The 11,050-nt window shown below is 38.5% G+C and overlaps 1 long non-coding RNA gene across 1 annotated transcript; it reads right to left on the bottom strand.

The window, feature by feature from the left end:
- Positions 1-363: 363 nt before the first annotated feature.
- Positions 364-3,454, bottom strand: LOC129440562 (uncharacterized). Its single transcript, XR_012368773.1, has 3 exons — positions 3,009-3,454; positions 1,961-2,082; positions 364-1,819 (listed from the first exon to the last, which is right to left on the bottom strand). It is a non-coding gene; the product is annotated as an uncharacterized lncRNA (long non-coding RNA).
- Between the last annotated feature and the right edge of the window lie 7,596 nt (positions 3,455-11,050).

The following is an 11,050-nucleotide window of genomic DNA, read 5'->3' as shown; positions in this document are numbered from 1 at the left end:
GACCCCACCCTTAATACTTCCATAAAAGGGACTAGAGAGAATAAGAAAAAACAGTACACACTGTTAGACATTTTCAAGGATTTTTACAGTACCCTACTGGCAACACTGTTGCCAGTAGGCTACTGTAAATAAGATTTACAGTTCTAAACTGTATTTCCATTTTACAGTATTTAAATGCTACTGTAAATATGTAATACAGTGTGCTACCGTAAAAAACCCAGGTTTACAGTATACTACTGTATACTATACTGCTATTCTTTTTTTATACATTCATTTTTATTATATTTAAATTAGCTATAATTTTTAGATAAAATATTTTTTTTTACATTTTAACCTACAGATACTGCTAACATTTAATTCAAAGAGACAATTTTAAATATTGAAACCTTTATTTAAAACAATACAAATACTTTAAGAAGTTGTGTGAAATTACATTTAAAACATACACATTTCAAATCATTTGCAGTAATACATTTAAAATAACACAAATTATAAAAATACATACATATAACACTGATTACAGGTTTAGTTAATCCAAAAATTATAATTTTATAATTTAAACAATGATTTTCTTTGGTTTTCCAGTTACAATGGGAGTAGTCTGTGACCGCATTATAAAATGGCTCCGCATTATACATGCTATATATTTCAAGTGTCCCAAAGACATACAAAAAGGGGTGATGAAAATATAATCCATATAATCAATTTTGACCCGTCATTTCTCTAAATGAGTAATGCAAGTAAACAGCTATACCTGATGGATAGGATGCTCACAGTCAAGTTTACTGTCAGGTCTGCAACAACCAGGATATACCAACAAAATATACACATCAGGAAGAATGTGTAGATGCAGTATTTGGAGTCTTTGGCATAGGACTTCACACGCAATCATGTCTGCCTTTAGACGACTTTAAATTATGTCAAGTTACATGGAGTTATGCTATAATGATTTGGTGTTATACATTTTGCATCCTACTTTTGAACCTAGAGAGGTGATCATGATCCACTACCACTGTAACCAGAAAACCCATAACTACACAAAATCAGCATCATAATAGCAAAATTAAAATTTTTGTGACCCTTCTATTTAGTCTAGTTAAGTTCTCTTAAAATAGAACTGGTTTAAAATGAAACAATGACTGTCTGTCTTTACATTTATCTTCACATTTACAGAAAAAGGCAAATAACATACAGTGCAATGCAAAGTATACATTTTTTATCAGCATGTGCATTCCCTTGTTTGAACCCATGCTGTTATATGATGCTAACACAATGCTCAACCACAGAGAAAGGTTCTAAGAACGTTCCTTGAAAATTCCCAATAACGTTATGAATGTTTTTGCTTGTAATGATAAAAAAACATTACATTCTATTATTTACAAACTGTTGTAAAACATTATTTCTTAATGTTCTGTTAAAATATTGCATATAAACATTCATAAAATATACTAAACATGTGTTTTAAACATTGTGAGTACATTTAAACATGACATTGTCTGAAAATAAAATGTAACATTCCTCTAACATTCGGACAATCAAGAAACATTCCTAAACAATTTAAAAACTGGACACTTTTATGTTGGCTTAACATTATTGGGACCTTTGGGAACATTGTTAGAACTTAGAATTAGAAATTAGAACTAGAGGAGATATACTCTTTAGCCTTTACTTACAGTAAATACAGTAAATGTACTTACCAACTTACAGTTCTGAATGCACATCAAAATGAATTGTCATAAGAAATAATACAGTAGCTTCAAAAAATACCAAACTTCTGGTATAAAATAATCAGTCTTGTTATAAAATAATCCTGTGAGTCCTGTAAGCAAAAGAAAGATGGTCATAATTATTTTGAACCACAGTTTTTACAGTACTGTTTGTTACAGCTGTTAGTTAATTAGGGAGACCTAACTAACCCATATATGCAGCATATACTGTATCTTATTGAGAAGTGTCTCACCTAATACAAGTTGTTTCACTCAAACTCTGTGAGGTGGTGAAGAAAGGATGGATATTCTGTTGTCCTCTTCATCCTCACTTGTCTCTCATTCCAGTTCTTGCAGTGTATTTTGTTACATTCTCCTAATTTATCCTCCCAAAGAATTTTAGACAGCAGAATAAATGCAGGGACAAAAGGACATATTTAACACATTTAATACATGATGCTAAACACTAATATTTTTCAGTAAATACTGTTTTGAAATGATAACAGAGTAGATGTACTGTACTCGAATCACTGCACCATGGCCACAGGTCTGTGTGTTGGACAGTGGGACATGGTTTTCTGATTGAGGCTGAATATTTACTGTACAGCTACCTTGGCCTCAAAAGCAATTTAATACAAAACAAAAACACATTTTAAAACTTTATTTTATGCAAATTAGTTTTCAGCCTTTATGTTTAAACATATTCACATTTAAAATATAATGTTTTTCCGATTGGCCACAACACACACACAACATACGCTCATACGTTGAAATCGTTTGTAAAACTGTTAAACAAACTCTTATTATGTTCACATGGGACTTTCTAAAATGTTTGAAATTTAGTTATACACTTTATTAATAACGCATAATTTATGTAACAGGTAAAGCCAAGCGGATGAGAATATAAACACAACGTAACTTACACATTAAGAGTTTTCCTCCCAGCTTCATGTAATTTAGGGTACTTTGTTAAATATGCTTTTTATTAATAAATTATTCTCTCAGGTAACGTTATATACTAAATCTGATCTTTTCATATCATTATTAGGCTACGTTAAGCATTTCTTCATAATAGTTTTATAAAAGGAAAACACTAGCGTGTAATTTAACGCACCGCGCGTGCTCGTAGGCTTGCATACACATAACTTAGGATGATTTATTAATTAGGTTTATACTGACTTTGGTAAACTAATATTACCGTTATACGTTAAGCAACGCGTCCGGTTAACGGTTTTTAAATGTCCCGTTCGGGTAAACAACAACCGCGGGTCTGATAATAAATAACTTATATAGATTTTTTACCTTGCTGGTCTTTTTTCATTCTCTCCTCTCGTGTATCTTCAACTGAAAAGCGCCGCTGTGCTGTCCCAGGGAAAGTCTTGTTTGAAAACTCTTCAGTTTATGTGCACACCTGAAATCGGTCCTCTGAACACCTGTGCTGCAACATGGTTCCTTAGCTAAAATAAGTCAACGCCTGTGTGTATACAATTGTCAAAAATGATGATTTTGAGAAAAATAAAATAAGGATTTGTGTGAATAAGGAAAATGCCGCCAAAAGACTGTTAGAAAATATACAGTAGCATACAGCAATTTTCAAAAATACAGTAAATTACTGTATATGATGTATGATGTCACAGAAAATTCCCAAAATGCAATGCGAATTACAGTTATGTACTGTATAAATAGTTTACAGTATTATACTGGGTGATATACAGTAAATAACTGTAAAAATTACAGAAATGTCTAACAGTGCAGAAAGAAAAAGGAAAACATATCCATCTTAATTATTTGGTCTTTCCCCTTGCTTTTGCTGGTTTTCTCCCAGCTCTAATAGCAGTTAAATGCTTTTTTAGGCAAAAACGCTTTTGTTGTGAAAGCTCATCATAACCTTTAGTTTTGTCAAGGAACGAGTTGATTTGCTCAAGAGTGTACAAATCATCATCCACTTTTGACACATCAGACCATTGCTCATCGTCTCTTAAACCATCATCAGTGTACTGTGACAACCCTTCCATCTCATCAGTCATGTTCTCCTCTGAAACACCTGCCTGCCCCGTAACACTATCCTCACACACATCTTCAACATCACTTTGAATATCATTCTGTCCACTATCATCACACTCGTTCACATCCTTATTTATAACAGTAGGCCTGCTACATTCAGCTTTCTCCACACTGCCAAGAGTATCAATAGTTTCACTCACCTCCTGTTGCACATTCACATCATTTGAAGCTCTTTCAGCCTGCTGCTCTGACCTCTGTGCTTCTGTATTATTCGTATCCGCACCAGATGTAGATGCGCGTTGTTCGTCTTTATGCGGGCATGTAAAACGTTTATGGCCAACGTCACCGCATTCAAAACATCTCATGCTATCGGTACTGGCATAAATCATAAATGAGCTCTCTTCGTAGGTGACACGGAAAGAGACATCCAAAGTCCGCTCTGGGGAATTTAAAAACATAAATACCTGGCGTCTAAAGGAAAGAACGTGCTTTAACGCAGCGTTTTTACATCGCAGAGGAACCGCTTTAACGGGACTTGCGATCTTGCCGAATCTCTTTAGCTCATTTAAAATGGCCTCATTGCATATGAATGGTGGGACATTAGAAATAGTGAATTTAGTTGCTGGTGCAGAAAGCTGGGTTACCGGAACATATGTTTCTTTCACCCACACACCGCTCACAGTCAACTCGTTTACCAGTGCTTCTGATTTTAAAAACACAACCACGGCTTTGTTCATCCTTGAGGCCGAAACGATGTTCTCAAAACCGTTTTTTTCCCCAAACGCCAAGAGCATATCTTCCACGGATACAGCGGGGTCCGGTATACACCTGCACCCATTACGGAGTGACAGGCCAGGCGTTAGCACATTAGTGCTCGCCATACTGGCGACAACAAGACGCGCGTACGCAGCAAGAACACTCTTCCCTGTCCAAAAAGTTATTAACAAGGGAAAAGATGAAATAATTAAATAGGTAAAGTGAGGAAAAAAACAAAGGGGCAAAGAAAAACAATGCTCTCCGCAAAGCGGCGCGCTCAGCTCCGTCTCACACTCCCAGCATGCACGAGAGAGAGAGAGAGAGAGAGAGAGAGAGAGAGAGAGAGAGAGAGAGAGAGAGAGAGAGAGAGAGAGAGAGAGAGAGAGAGAGAGAGAGATTGAAATACACAGCTAGTGTCAGGATTAGCACAGATGAACCCAATAGCGGACGATGTAGGGGTTACCAAAGGATTTTAATTATAAACAAGACAAAAACAAAAGCCCACGTGGGGGCATACAGCATAGACAGACACAAAACACTACTGGACTTGACAATAAAACACTTGACTTGACTAGACTGGAAAACATCCAACTTGATAACATGGACAATACAAAATGAACCTGCACAGAACTAAGGACAAGAGAACATTATATAAGAGAAACTAAACAAGATAACGAGGAGGGAACAGGTGATGGGAATAAGTAATAATTAACAATAAGCAGGAGAACGAGGGAGCGGGGACAAATGACAAGACACCGGAGGTACATGCCAAACACAAAAACAAGGCATGAACCTCCACACAAGGCCAGGGACTGCCAGAACTCTGCCACCATGACAAAATACAAATATAACACAAGACTTCAAGGCAGAGTCCTGACAGTAGCCCTCCCTCAAAGGACGCCACCTGGCGTCCAAAAGGGGAACACACAAGACAAGAGAACACGACAGATAACAACATGACCAGACAATGAACACATCAGAATAAAACATAACAAAAGGTGCCAAAAACAAGATAAATACGGAACTAAATCAGACACAAAAGTCCATGGCAATAATCAAAACAGTCCAAGGGGGCTTGGGTGGTGGAGGCTGCAGCTGATGCGCGGGCTCGGTGGGCGGCGCGGACTGCGCGGGCTCTGTGGGCGGCGCGGACTGCGCGGGCTCGGTGGGCGGCGCGGACTGCGCGGGCTCGGTGGGCGGCGCGGACTGCGCGGGCTCGGTGGCAGCGAGCAGAGGAGCAGAAATTGAGGTGACGGACTCGGGACCGGGCATCCCGTAAACAGGCTTAAACCAGACGGCGGCCAACCCAAGAAACCGGCCAATCACGGCAGCAACCTCTCTGCAGCCCGGATCCGGCTTGATGAGGGCTCTCCAGAGCTCAGCGAAGAGTGTGGATCGAGTCTTGCCCCTGAGCCAGTCCGGAACTGGGCGTACTGCGATGGGCAGTAAAACCCATGCAGGAGATGAAGCTGTTGACCCCGACACCGTCGCTGGGTTCAATCGTGGCAGGTTCATTCTGTCAGGATTAGCACAGATGAACCCAATAGCGGACGATGTAGGGGTTACCAAAGGATTTTAATTATAAACAAGACAAAAACAAAAGCCCACGTGGGGGCATACAGCATAGACAGACACAAAACACTACTGGACTTGACAATAAAACACTTGACTTGACTAGACTGGAAAACATCCAACTTGATAACATGGACAATACAAAATGAACCTGCACAGAACTAAGGACAAGAGAACATTATATAAGAGAAACTAAACAAGATAACGAGGAGGGAACAGGTGATGGGAATAAGTAATAATTAACAATAAGCAGGAGAACGAGGGAGCGGGGACAAATGACAAGACACCGGAGGTACATGCCAAACACAAAAACAAGGCATGAACCTCCACACAAGGCCAGGGACTTCCAGAACTCTGCCACCATGACAAAATACAAATATAACACAAGACTTCAAGGCAGAGTCCTGACAGCTAGAATGCAATAAACGTGTAAAGGATAAAAGTATTGTAGCATCCCCGGCTGAACTCTCAACTGACTCTCAACTGATGTTTATGAAAGATTTAATTTCTAGGACAAACACCGTAAGAGCTGAATAAAAACAAACAAACAGACAATAAATTAGACATTTACCTACAAGTTGAACATAAATGTCCACAAACACATAATACACATTTACACTGTCTTAGACTTAGGCCATATATATGTGACAATAAATCACATTTTAGTCTACAGGCTAATTCAATATCACTCCCCTACCGTACTGTAATCCTTAATAATATAAATTATTTACACTTGGCAGTAACAATATTTAGTGCAAATAAAGACTAAAAGGTTTTAGACAATTGATAAACTTCAATTAAAGTGCTATCTTAAAGACTAAACCATTTAATGGATTACAAAAATCAGCTTAATTAACACTAGACTGGAGTTAACAACCTTTTAGTATAAATGACTCAATTTAAAGAAAAACATATTTCCAAATAAAGACAGTTTAGTATGAAACTATTTAGGATGCAATAAACAGAAATAAGATGATATCAGCAACATTAGCAAATATACGCAAATGACCCGTTTAACATTAGCGAACAGCTTCAGATGAGATTAATTAAAAGATTAACCAGAAGTAAAATAAATATACGAAAGTCTCAAAGTTCACCAAACAGTACAAAATCAAAACAGTACCTTGTGCCCTTTGTCAGCCAGGAGCTTAGTTGGAGAAATAAACCTTTTTTAACAGCATGTACAAAACGTTCACCTTACGTCTCCGGTAGCGTTAATCAGACTGACGCTTCCCTTAGAAAGTGCGCGAAAATACACACACAGCGCCTCCGCACTTCCTCTCATATTTCAAAATAAAAGTATGTGGTAAAAACATAAGCACTCTTGCAAAACAAATCACAAAAAAGTACACTTTAAGCATTCAACAAAATCAATATTTAACTAAAGCAAAAATAAATAAATAGTTCTTTAGCAGCATTTTGCTCAAAGTTTAGCAATAAAGTCCTTTTGGTGAAAGCCTTTTTGTATAGTTCCTTGACAACATCGCCCTCTACAGCTGGAGGTAAATGTGTCAGCTCACTTCATTGATGGGGGATTTAATGGTCATTTACACTCCCACCAAATCATGAGTGATTTATATGGCATTAAGGAATATAAATTACCAATGATTTTTAAAGACTTAAAGTAAAAAAGTAACCTTTAACTGAAAACTCAATATAATGAAAAGGATACACGTGGTTGTATCTGGAAGCGGCTAGAAGGCCTCTAGCAACAGTATCAGCTTCTGGACTGGCCTTTCAATGACAGACAGCTTGTTAAGGCGACGACCATCCCTTTCCAGATGCCGGTCACCAAGACATATCTTAACCCTTCTCACAAGCCCGTCTTTATCCGTAGTAGTTTCTGTAACTCTGGCCAGCCGCCACTCACTTCTGGGCAGATTGTCAGCCTTCTCCATGACAATATCTCCTACTTGCAGGTTTCTCTTTGCTGTGTGCCAGCGCTGTCTGGTGGCAATGTTGGATAAATACTCCTTACGCCAACGACTCCAAAACTGCTCGGCGAGATACTGGACATGTCGCCACCTTTTCCGTGCATACCACAGTACGTGAATGGTGGAGATGGATTTGTACGCTCTGAAGGGAGGTCAGCCATTCTTTGTTCCTCTGTGGGTCTCCTGAGCTTCCGACATGTTACACAATGATGCACATGAGAAGCTACTGCTCTGTTCATACCTGGAATCCAGTAGCCTTGTGATCTGATCTCATTAATTGTAAGGCCCTTTCCTTGGTGTTTGACATTCACATGACATTGAGAGATAATCATCTTTGTTATGTGGTGATCTTTAGGTATGACTGCTGGGTGTTTGACTGAGTTGGGTAGGGGTGCATTGCAAAGCCTCCCTCCCACCTTGAGTACTCCTTTTTGATCTAGGAAGGCATCAAGATGATATAACTTGCTGCCAGGTGACAGCTGGGCTCCTTTGCTCAACAACTTGATATCCTTAGGATAGGTGTTTCTTTGTAAGTCCTTAATGATGATGCATTTGGCATTTTCTCGTTCAGCTACAGTACTATGACTGTTGGACTTATCTCCTTTGGCTCTGCGAACAAGGCGAGCTACAGCTTGGACAGCTCTAGACCATGAAGACAGCTTCAACAAGCGGTCTGAGAGGCTGATTTCTGTTGTTTCTGTACTCAGTGTCTGAACTTTTCTCACTTCAGGATCTCCAACTGCTAGTGCGATGTCAATATCTGCAACAGGAGGTATGTCTTTCTTCCATAGGAAACTTGGCCCTGTCAACCAGTTTGAGGTAAGAATCTCACCAGCGTTCAAACCTCTTGACGCATGGTCAGCTGGGTTTTCATTAGTGGGAACATATCTCCACTGTTGAGGATTTGTGCTGAGGTGGATCTTCTGGACTCTGTTTGCCACGAACGTGTGAAAGCGCCGTGCTTCGTTGTTTATGTATCCCAAAACTACTTGAGAATCGGTCCAGAAATGTTCTTCTATGGACAAATGTGTGACGCCGCACTGTCACACGCGCACGCCGCAGCGGTAGCAATTTTTGCACTAAATGAGTACTTAAAATAGGACTGCTTCTACCAGATATGCCACCTAAAAAAGAGATGGATGAAATTAAAAAGTCGCTGGATTTCTTAACAGAGGAGATAAACGCAATAAAAGAGTTGCACAAACGTCCCAGAGAGTCATCCATGACTGAGGATATCGGAGAAATCAGGAAGTCACTTGATTTCCTATCATGCGAAACCAGCGTCATTAAAGAGCAACAAAAACAACTCCTACACTTGATGGATGAAGTTAAGGAACTGCGAAGGCAAAATGCATTAAAGGAAGAAAGAATCTCTGACCTGGAGAAGAGGGTGGACGAACTGGAGCAGTTTTCCAGAGTAAATGATGTTATTGTGACTGGCCTGAAAGTTAGACCCCGGTCTTATGCCAGAGCGGTGGCTGTCACCGGAGTTGAGCCTGACGAGCGGGACGCGATATCCGTGGAACAACAGGTGGTGACCCTCCTACAGTCCAGAGGAATAACGCTGGACGTGGAGGATATAGAGGCCTGCCACCAGATCCCGCGGAGGAGAGACAGCGAGCCGCCAGCGGTAATTATGAGGTTCGCAAACCGGAAGAAAAAGACTGAATTACTGAAACAAGGACGAAAACTAAAGGGGACTAACGTCTATATGAACGAGCACTTAACACGAAAGAACGCGGAAATTGCACGCAAAGCCAGGATACTGAGAAAGCAAGACAAAATCCAGAGCACTTGGGTGAGGAATTGCAAAGTTTTTATTAAGCTAAAAGGGTCACCGGAAGAAGCAAAGGTGTTGGTTGTCAGAAGCCTGGAGGAGTTAGCCAAATATGACTGAAAATGGGAGTGACATATCTGAGGTAACATGATTCACTACTCATGTATACAACTACATTCAATCAGACCAATTTACAAGAGGTTACTGAATATAATGAGTATGTCCCAGGGAATGATATAGATCCTGACACTATGTTTTTGTCAGATACTAATATTGATTGTCGTTATTACTCTGAAAATGATTTCAATGATATTAACATCAAAGGAAAGTTATCATTAATTCATTTTAATAGCAGAAGCATGTACACAAACTTTAGTAGTATCAGAGAGTATTTGCAGCAGTTCACTACTCCATTTAATATTGTAGCAATATCAGAAACATGGTTTAATGAAAGAAAAGGTATTGGTAATTTTGAATTGGAAGGTTATGTCTTAAATTATGTGAATAGAAAAAACAAAGCAGGTGGTGGGGTAGCTATATATGTAAGCAATAAAATAAAATTTAAAAGGATTGAGAAAATGGCAGTATCAGTTGATAACTTACTCGAATGTGTAACAATTGAAATAATTTGTGAAAGGAAAAAAAACATTATAATTAGTTGTATTTATCGATCACCTGGGTCTAGCATTGAAATATTTACTCAATGGATGGAGAGAACATTTTCTACTATCAATAAAATATTATTCATTTGTGGTGATTACAACATTGATCTGATGAATCATGATAACCACCATGCTACTGATGAATTTGTGAATGCTTTATATAGTATGAGTCTATTTCCAACTATTTCTAGACCCAGTAGAATAACCTCTCATAGTGCAACACTCATTGATAATATTTTTACAAATGCTATTGATCAAACAAAAGTAAGTGGACTCATGATATCTGATATAACCGATCATCTTCCAATATTTGCATTGTATAATGACACTTATGAAAAAAATTATGAATCTCAAAAAAATGTATATAAAAGGGTACTAACTAAGAAGTCTATTGACGCTTTAAATGGTGAGCTAGCTAATCAGGATTGGACCAATGTGTTTATGGAGAATGACGCGAATAGGGCCTATAATATTTATTTAGAAATATTTTGTAAATTATATAACAAACACTGCCCGGCGCGCCAATGTAGGATGGAGAAACAAATATTAAAGTGTCCTTGGTTAACTCGAGGACTACTAAATGCATGTAAAAAGAAAAACAATTTATATAAACAATTTTTGATTAAACAAACAAAAGAA

Source organism: Misgurnus anguillicaudatus, unplaced genomic scaffold, assembly GCF_027580225.2.
Source record: "Misgurnus anguillicaudatus unplaced genomic scaffold, ASM2758022v2 HiC_scaffold_33, whole genome shotgun sequence".
Lineage (NCBI taxonomy): Eukaryota > Metazoa > Chordata > Actinopteri > Cypriniformes > Cobitidae > Misgurnus > Misgurnus anguillicaudatus.
The sequence above is the reverse complement of the archived record's forward strand: the minus strand, read 5'-3'. Positions and strand labels throughout refer to the sequence as shown.